Consider the following 11290-nt stretch of genomic DNA (forward strand, 5'->3'; position numbering starts at 1 on the left):
AAAAGCGAAGGAATGAGCCAAATCAATCTCTCTTCACTCCTGTCCTTGTGCACCCAATCAAACATGGCTGTTTCGTTAGGAGCATCATTTCCACACACACACTGCCCGTAATCTGTTCACAAGCTGATTATATTGAATTCGCTTTCCACACAAACCAGGTTGTTCCTCATTGTTCACAGTACATCTCAACACTACTACATGGTGCTAACTCATGGGAAAACTATCCACTTCCACTTGGTTACTAATTACATGAACCATAGCCACTTCCCATAACTCAAAACATGCTTCATTCACATGGTCTCATTCTTTTCCAACCAAGCTAAATATTTCTGCTTTCACTGTTGAGAGTACATTGTCGAAGCTAATCTCTTGTTTAGCGAGTTTTCCTTCGTCAATTTCATCTAACTACCATTTTGAAATAATTTACACAAAGTCTGGAGACATGTTCCTCTAAACGATTGCCAAAATTGTGAATCGTTCATATACCAACTTTTTTCACATATACAGAAATTGACAAAATTTTGAAGTTGTCAGACTTACGTTTTTGTTTTACCTGCATTGGTTCTTTATTTCTATTATATCATAAATATATAAAATAAATAAGAATTGTTGCAGTAAATCTGGTCAAATTTTCAGAATATGCCACTGCCTTTCCTGCTGTAAACCTCCTCCAGATGGAAACTTGAAATATTTTCATCCTTCCTCTCAAGAAGCATAGTTTGAAGTAAATTGAAATTTTACACTATTACAGGGTGCAGCAACTGAACCAAACTGTTTTTCATTACAAATAAAAACACTCCTTCATGCAACAAAGTCAATGTGATACATGTTGTACTACATTTCAAAGAGCATTTTAGAAAAATAACTAGTGGCAGTTTCTTGACAAGGACTGTTCATTTTTAAATTACTCCTCAAAACAGACCCAAACTTGGATGTTCTCAGGGGTGCGAACTTTACATTTTCATTACTGATGCCATCTCCTTCAAGTTCCTTACCCACAGTAAAATGGTATTCCAACTGGAAACATGCAAAAATTACGATGAATGTTTAAGTGCCGAGGGAAGGCACACTGTGTTGCCACCACACATTCATTATGAAAAATCTCTCAACCACAAAAGCACAGTTGTGCTGACATGCTCGTGCTTTCAGATAATGAACTGCTGAATGTTGTTGCTTCGTGCAACTTCCGTTCAGTGTTGATTTAAAAACTGCCAGATTCAGTTGCCACACCTCACAGGTCTGTATAGTCAAACCAATCTACATGCATTTCTATGAAGGGTGTGAAAGTCCTTGCCATTCAGCTCATACCAGAAGAAATCATACATCAACCCTATAGAACAAATAGTCCTCATATTTACAAAGCCCACACTTTTAAAATCAAATCGTTTTTTTAATAGTTCTTATAATCTACAATACTTGTATTGCATTGAAATTCAAGTATGCCACACCTCCATATGTATACCGGGTGGGGCACTTAAAGTTACCATCGGAAATATTTTGTGGACAATAAGTATTGAAAAACTGCTTTCGCAGATATATAGGTATGAGAGGGGCTCATGAAATTAGTGGACACAATACGTTCAACTACGGAAGGAAATATGGTTTTCAACACAAACTTAGTTTTTTTAAAAATGGAAACCCCATTTTATTTTTAGTTTATTTGAAAGTACGGAAAAATTGATTAAGAATGCAGTTTGTTACATTGTAATAAGTAGTTCTAAAGTAATTTGTAACTTGAAGTTTAGCGTGAATGCACATCCCCCACTATGCCTGTTGGCGGAGCCAAGCGTAAATACAGTCGTGCATACAGCCTGCATGCTTGTGCTGCATTTTTCCTACACTTGCCATAGATAAGTATCATCTCTGCCTTTTCAGAGTTTGAAAATGCTATTTTCTCAGCAATAGTTCTGACGTAAATACACTATCATACACGTCTGGTTAATCAGTGTACTTTGTTACGTTCTTGCTTTATTTGATAAATCAATTTGAAAGAAAGAAAAAATGGATAAGGTGCAAAGTTTAATAGTTGAAAACTTAAGAGATTTGTTATGACTAGGGCTCGGAAGTTGAGGAAAAATCCTTTTTTTTTTTTTCCTAGTGTCCGAAGACTAGCCCCAACATAATATATGTTTATTTTGAGTAATTGTAGGCCAGAAAAAAGGTGGGTTTTATTTGTCCTTTTTAGCCTTTTTTTAGGTCTTGAACGGCTTTTTATTGCAACTTCACCTTCTTCTGTAACCCTAGTGTGGTTAGGCCAAATATGATTTTTCAAATTATGTTAATCTAAAAAATATATAAAGTCTGAAAGAAGATGCATTTCATTCATATAGTTTTTTCGCACTGTGTTCCATACCACCAGAATTTTGTCTTTTCTTTATTCATTAAATATGTAATTAAAACTGAAGTTATTAATTAATTTGGATTACATTTATACGTCCTTTCTTCAGTTTTTAGGTCCTTTTTTTGATATTTTTAGGTATTTTTTATAGGTCTTTTCTGGCAATTTATAGGTCTTCAACTTCCGAGCCCTTGTGATGACCAAACGAGAAAAGTTGATTGTTCCGATGTACTAAAAATTATGACGTAAAGGAATGAGCGTCAATTAAAAATTAGAAAGATGTTAATGTACTAACATTTATGTATATAACTGATGGCGGAATATACGTTTTAATTAACAAATATCTGAAAGATGTATCAGAATCTTTTAGATAATTTGCCAAAGCTTACTCGTGTATAAACTACACATTTTATTGTAACCTGCAGTTGTTGGAATGGAACAACTTTCCTAAGCACAATGCATAGTTTTCAGAAGAGTAACATGTTTGTTACGATACCCGAATGGCATCAAAAGGGGGATATGTATGTTACGATATACAAATCAACTTGTGAGTATGTTTGTTTCAAGCGTCAACTACACGTTACAATTTCTTGAACTACTTGACGTATTACAATGTAACAAATGCCATTCTTAATAAATTTTTCCGTACTTTCAAATGAGCTGAAAATAAAATGAGGGTTTCCATTTTTAAAAACCATATTTCCTTACGTAGTTGAACATATTGTGTCCACTAATTTCATGAGCCCTTCTCATACCTATACATCTGCCAAAGTGTTTTTGAATATTTATTGTTCACGAAATATTTTCGGTGCCCCACCCGGTACAAATGAAAACAGAAAATGGAAATGAAATATCAAGATTTGCTCCAGAGAAATAAGAAATTAATAGTGGTGAGACTGTCCTATTCTCAAACTGTCATGTTCAAAGTTAATATTATTTATGTTATTGATGTTGTTTTTAACTTATGCATGTTTATTTTATATATATTGTTATAATCATCTTATCACGCTGTATAAAATACAAGAAATGAAATTGATGTAACCATAGCAACGAGAAATAATAAGTACTAAAAATGGTGATGGAAGTTGTGAGATTTTCTGCGCCTGTATTGTATTTATTTTAAATATAACGGTTATCGTTGATTACGCAATTTTATTTGCATTGATAATTGTTCTGCAAGTTTAAGCGCAGCGACGGTTATCAAGAGTGGCGACCCAGAAGCCAGGATTGTTCAAAAAGTGTGCAATCTTCTGATAGTGGTAAGAATGTCTGTTGTAATGGAACAGAATTTTTGTCATATGCTGAATTAAGACTTATGTCACAATCTTCAGTGTGTATAACGTAACTTCTTAAGTGAATCGTCATATGTGTGAAGATCACAATGGCTGATAAGTTAAAACAAAGTAAATCTAAATCGTCGCGTAAAGAAACAAACATTCAGGCTAATACAATGACTACTTACTTTGATGCTGGTAATCCCGTAGTCGCTTCCAGTAATGTGAATACTACAGAACATGATGTTTGTTCTACAAAACCTGATAAATTATCTTGTTGTAATGATCCTGACAATGATTTGAGATATGTTCAGTGTACACAGTGGCCGCGGTGGCTCAGTCGGTAACGCGTCTGACTACCATGCTCAAGGTCCCGGGTTCGATCCCCGGCCGGTTCAAATCCGGGAACTTTTCTAAGCGGCCCCGGTGCCTACCCAGCGTCGAATAACATGGGTACCTGGGGGAAACCCTGGGGGGTAAAGGCGGTCAGGGGCGTGATGCTGATCACATCACCCCACTCACGACCGGATCAAGAAAGTGTGGGGCGTTACCCCCACACCCCCTATACGCCTTCATGGCGTAGTGCTATGCACAGGGGAACACTTTACCTTTTTTTACACAGTGCTCGTCATGGCATCACATATCTTGTCTCAAACTTAGTCACTCACTGGACAATTTATTAGACTACACTAGAAAATTATTATTGTAAAGGTTGCAAACCAGATTATGATCCTTTTAGTTTGCCAGCTTATCTAGAAACTCTTAACCTGAATTTTGGTGATTTGTTAATTACTGTTAAGAGTATTCAATTGCTAATGGTCGCTTCCAATGAAGACCTCAAGACGAAACTAGAACAGTCTATGAAATCGCAGTTAGAACAGTCTAATGCTGAAATGAAATCGCAGTTAGAACAGTCTAATGCTGAAATGAAATCTCAGTTAGAAAATTCTATGAAATCACAGTTAGAACAGTCTAATGCTTAAATGAAATTACAGTTAGAACAGTCTAATGCTGAAATGAAATTACAGTTAGAACAGTCTAATGAAGAACTAAAAACCCAAATGGATATTGCTAACCAAGATATGAAATTACAGTTACAGCAATCTAATCAAGAATTTGCAGAGTTTAATGAGAATATTAAGTCTCAGTTTGAACAATTGGAATTGGAATTGGATATTTATAGTAACCTAACTTCAAAATTTGAATTGGTTCATCAAGAAATTAATACTGTTAATCAAAGATTAGACAACTTGACTTCCGATGTTAAAACACAACTTGATTCAATAGCTTCTGAATGTGTCAAGAAAAATGAACATTTGGGAAGTATTTTAAATAGCAATATTTCTCAAATCCGAACAGAACAAGACGTTCAAGGACAACAAATTTTAATAAATAAAGATTTGATTAGTGAATACGATAAATCTATTACAGTATGTTCATCCAAAATAACTGATATTAATAATAGATTATCATCGTTGGAAGTTGCTGGTAAGGAAAATGTACATTTTGGAACGTATCTTATTGATTGTAATAACAGGTTTCAACATATAGAATCTCGTATTGATGTTTTGCAAACTAATTATGCAAATTTTCAACGCAACACAAAGGGAAATTTGAAACCTCCCCTTGCACAAAATAGTTCTCAAACTAAGACATCACGTGAAAGGGTTAGAAATGCAGTTGACTCGGGGGTGACTAATTCATCTACTTATTCATCTGATGAATCTTTAACAACCCATGTGAAAACAACGTTCAATGAACCGCATGTTCGAAATCGTGTTCGCTGGAAGCGAAACAAAAGATTTATTCCAACCTGCAATGAGGAACATTATCGAAATAATATGTCACCTAATAGTGTACAGTTTAAGGATACAAGTAATTATGCGATTAACAATATGCAGACAACTTCTAGATTGAATTCTACCGTTACAAATATTGATAAACGTTCCAATGTTCAACAATGTTGTTCTGCTGATGGTGAAAATAGTTACATAAATCAAATGTTTACATACTCGCAAGAACCTAACCTCCCTGCCGTTCATCATAGTAATGTCCCTGGTGAAACGTGTGGGTTTCGTCATATTTCTTCCTTGCAGAATGAAGCTTGCAGACCATGGTTTCAGGGTGAAAGGCGTAATGCAAATTTAATGACTGGCAGAAGTTGTCCAAATGCTGAAATTGGTGTTAATGAGTCAAATACAAATAACAATTACTGTGATAATCCACAAAGTCAGTTTGATCGTTGTATTTCTCCAACGTCTTTACCTGTAATTACTGTTGGGGATAGAGGAAACAGATATGTAAAGATAAATGAACTGTCTCATTTACCCAAATTTTCTGGAAAAATAGAAGACCAATCGGCTCGAGAATATCTAGAACATCTTAATTCTATGCTTGATCTTATGGGCATTCCAATTAACAAAAGGCTACAGAGTATTCAACAGTGTTTCACCAACAGAGCTGCGTACTGGTATAGAACTCACAAACGTATGTTTTCTTCATATGATCATTTTCAAAGGGAATTCATGAAACAATTTGCAAGTCCGGAAATACTACAGTCTCAGTTATCAGTATTAAGGAACAGGAAGTATGATCCTACAGTACATGGTGATTTAGAAAGCTTTGCGTTGAAAACATATTCAAATTATTGCAATTTAGTTGAGAATCCAAACGAATTGGATGTTATTCAATTAGTTATTAGCCAGTTACCAAATAATATAGCTAATAACATAACTTGTCATGAGATACGTTCTATGGACCAGTTAACAACTATGTTAAGGAAATTAGATGTTGTCCGAACTAGTAGAAGAGGACTTATTTTCCTACCGGAAGAAACCGATAATAGTAGTAAGGTTAAACCCAACAAGAATCCTGACAGTATGAAATCAAAATTTAGTGTCAAGCAAATTAATGTTAAACACACCAAAAACACTTGCTCATCTTCTACTCAGACTTCGTCGATGGATGGTCAAGTACCTTTTACTAATGAATTTGGCAATGCTAATTCAAGATATGGACAGTTTAGAGGTAGCAATGGTAGTTTTAGAGGACATAGAAATAATCGTGGCTATTCAGGATTTACATATAATAACAGAAATAATTTCAGATTCCAAAGAAATAATGCATACTCTGGTATTTCCGGTGACATTACAAATAGGAATTATGCTCAGGATGCTATAACTTCTCAGTTACCTAACAGTAGTCAGAATGGAAGGATTTTCTACAATAGGCAAGCGCAGTATACAAGTGAGCCTGCTCTCGCCCCTACTTACAGTCAACCTGTTAATGTGACTTCATTACAACCACAAGATGCATATACAACTTCTGGAATATCAAATTCTCCTTCTGGAAATGTATCAAGGACCTTTACACGACAATCTGGTATTGGAACATCTTACCAATCAACAACAAATTTAAATTAAAGGAGCGGATGGAAGTGCCTCGTTCACTCTGCTTTCTTTCAGAGAGGCCAAATTTGAACAAACGAAATTCATTTGAAACACAGGAAATTATAAATGTACATGATGATAAAGACTTAATATCGGAACCACTACAAGTTAATTTTTTATTGGAATGGTTTGAAGAAGAACCTGAATGGACTGTTAGTGATTATGATATTCCGGTTCCATTAACTGAAGTTCCAGTTATTCATGGAATTATTTGTCAAATACCTGTAGTTTGTATTATAGATTCTGGAAGTCAGGCAAATGTTCTAAATTTTGACGTTTGGTGTAAACTATAGTCTTTGATTGGCAACATTAAACAGGATAACGTGGAAGATGTAAAACTCACCGGTTTCGCTGGATCCAAGAAGTGTAAAGTTGTTGGCAGTAAAATTATTAATCTACAGATAAAGAACGAATACTTTTCTATGGAATTTTTTGTTCTTAAAGAGTTGAATGCCGATGCCATTTTAGGAGTTCCATTTTTGAGGAAATATAAAGCTGTAATTGATTTTAAAGAAGGGAATGTAAGTTTGCTAAATGATAAAGGAAAGGAAATTTCCTCTGTTTTAACTCGGCAATGTTCTTCTACAGAAGATTTGAAGTATTGTACAAAGTCTAACTTTTGTTCCGAATATACATTAAATGATAATGAAAGTTATTCATGTAGATTGTTACGTGATGCGTCAACTTTGAATGATGATGTAGAATATATGCCAGCTAAGAAGTCCATTTATGAGTCTGTTTTTAGAAATGATAATTTAGACAATTTGCAGAAAGCTGATTTATTCAAACTTCTGTCGTATTATCACGTACAATTTTCAGATAAACCTAGAAAAGCAATTGTTGAACCTTACAAGATTCAATTAGATACTGTAACACCTATTACAAGCACACCTTATCCCATACCAATATCAAGGTACCTTTAGAAGAAGAGCTTTCCAAATGGGAGAAATGGGGAATTATTTACCAAGATTCTTCACCATATCTTAACCCTCTACATATAGTGCCAAAGCAAGGAGGTCTTTGGAGACCTGTGATCGATTTTAGGAAACTTAACATGTTATCTCTCCACAAGTGAGAGTAGAAGCAATCAACGAACTGTTACAGAGGTTCCTAGGATGTGTTTATTTTTCTTCAATTGATTTATCATGTGGTTATTTTCAAATACCATTGACTGAAGATTCATATCCTTACACAGCTTTTTCTTATAGAGGCAGACAATATCTTTTCCGCTATCTTCCGTTTGGGATTCGTTCAGCAGTCTCAGTGTTCCAGGACAGGATGAATAAAATATTCTCCACCGATTGCAGAAATTTTGTTGTTTATTTGGATGATATTCTAATTTTCAGCAAAGATTGGTCTCAACATATGCAACATTTAGAACTAGTTTTACAAAAGATAAAGGGTGTCAATATGTCTATTAAATTTTCCAAATGTAAGTTTGCTTACAAAGAAATCTGCTTCCTTGGACACATAGTGTCCGGTGATAAAATTATGGTTGATCCTGCAAAGAATTCAGCAATTATTAATTTTCCAATTCCAACAAACAAATGCTCCTTGAGAAGGTTCTTAGGATTAGCTAATTGGAGGCGAAAGTTTATTGAAGGATTTGCTGAAATGGCACAGCCTTTGTATGATCTGTTGAAAAATGAATCAAAATGGCAATGGAATGATGATCATGCTTCAGTTTTTGAAAACCTCCGCAAGTCACTGATATCTCCAAAGGCTTTGTATCAACCTGATTTCACGAAGCCTTTCAATGTCAACACGGACGGTTCGAAGAAAGGAATAGGAGCTGTTCTATGGCAAGACTCAACTGAAAATTCTGAAGAAGGACCACGTATAATTCAATACGTTAGCAGATCTCTTAAAGGCAATGAGTTATCATACAATACTCACGAGATTGAATGCTTAGCGATATTATTTGCTTTCGAAAAATTCTACATTTACATAGCTGGAACTAAGGTGAAATTGTTTACCGATCACCAATCTTTATCTTGGCTAGAATCTACTAAAACTTTGAATCCACGATTAAATCGTTGGAGTTTGAAATTACAAATGTTTGATTATAATGTATATCACGTGCCGGGAAAATCTAATGAAGCTGCAGATGCTTTAAGCAGATATCCTGATTTAAGTACAGGTTTTCCAACTCTATCGGAACTATATGTAAATAACATAAGTCTTGATTTTCTTGACGAAGATAGTGTAACATTTTGGCAAGAAAGTCAAAATTCGGATTCTTATTGCAGTGCCATTGTACAAAAGTTACAAAATGGGAATTTGTCGAAGAATATAAAAAGGCAATATTCGATTCAAGATAATATATTATTCCTGAAACATTTGAAAGAAGACAAGTGGAAACTTGTAGTACCTATTATTGTTGTACCCAAAATTCTTCATAAATTACATGACTTACAAGGTCATTTTGGATACTATAAACTATTTAATAAGTGCAGAAGTTTATATTATTGGCCTAAAATGAAAGTTAGTATCAAGCAGTATTTGAACGACTGTCTAACATGCGCAAAAACTAAACAAGCTCACACAAAAATTAGTAAGGATGAATTGCATGTATATTCTACTACTCCACATGATATGTTATCAATAGATCTTGTTGGACCGTTACCCAAATCACAAGGATATAGTTACATATTAACAATAGTTGACACGATGTCCAAATTTTTAATGGCTTATCCGTTAAGGAAGGCAACGTCACGTGAAATAATTAACAAATTCAAGCTCCAGTATTTTTACCACTATCCAGCATGTAAGGTAATATTATCAGATAACGGTTCCCAATTTAAATCACAAGAGTGGAAGTTATATATGAATGACTGTAACATAAAACATATCACCACGTCAGTTTATTCGCCTTTCGCAAATCCTGTGGAAAGGTACAACAAAGAGTTAATACAATTGTTGCGATTATATACTTCGCAAAATCTTTAGGACTGGGTAAAATATTTGAATCATGTAACAGGACTTCTTAATAATTCCGTTTCGGAAATAACAAGTTTCACACCTAGTGAACTTTTTCTTCATCACGAATTAAAGGATTCAATTATCAGTCAAATTAACTGGCCAGATGATTTAAAGTTTGTGCCCTGGAAACATAAGTATTTTATCGCCAAAGGACGTATTAAGGAAAGATATAAGCCCAAAACTATTGAGTGTGATGCTAATAAATTAAAGATAGTCCCAGGTGATATTGTTTTAGTGAAAAATCATGAACATAGTAGTGCAATTAACAAGAAAATTCATAAGTTTATGGAATTATGGCTTGGACCCTATATAGTTGATGCTGTGAAAAACAATTATACAATTTTGATGTCTATGGACGGAAAGAAGATAACAACAAAGCAGAACTTGTCAAATATCAAGAAATTTAATTGTTCTGATGAGAAAAAAGAAGAATTGCTTAAACTAATGTAATTGTCATGAAGTGATGCATAAGTAGCTGTAAATTCAAACACTAAGATGACATTTTCAGAACTTTAGTAAAAAGAGTATTGTAAATTTGTGAATTGGTTCATTATGTCAAGTGAACTCTTTAATTATCCTGACGAGTGTATATTAAAAGCAGGACTCAAATCTTATATATTATATATAAAAAAATGTTATGTTCATTTTTTTTTTTTCAGGAGAAGGGGAGAGATTGAGACTGTCCTATTCTCAAACTGTCATGTTCAAAGTTAATATTATTTATGTTATTGATGTTGTTTTTAACTTATGCATGTTAATTTTATATATATTGTTATAATCATCTTATCACGCTGTATATAATACAAGAAATGAAATTGATGTAACCATAGCAACGAGAAATAATAAGTACTAAAAATGCTGATGGAAGTTGTGAGATTTTCTGCGCCTGTATTGTATTTATTTTAAATATAACGGTTATCGTTAATTACGCAATTTTATTTGCATTGATAATTGTTCTGCAAGTTTAAGTGCAGCGACGGTTATCAGTGGTGACCAGCCAGCATATGAGGCTTACAGGAATTTATAGGTTAATGTACTCTCAATTACAAACCACTTAAATCATGGATTTTGCAAAGTGTGGTTTCAGTATGTGGATCCCCTTCCGATTTTTTCAGATACATAAAGGGGCTTTCCATATTGATCTACACTTTCGATATAACCACAATTCACAGTCTGCCATTTGGCCCGTCATAATAGTCGCTGATAGGTAGCACATAGGTCTGTTGCCAAGTGTCAGCACAGGACAG

This window comes from Lepisma saccharinum, chromosome 16 (assembly GCF_977018435.1).
Source record: "Lepisma saccharinum chromosome 16, izLepSacc3.1, whole genome shotgun sequence".
Taxonomy (NCBI): domain Eukaryota; kingdom Metazoa; phylum Arthropoda; class Insecta; order Zygentoma; family Lepismatidae; genus Lepisma; species Lepisma saccharinum.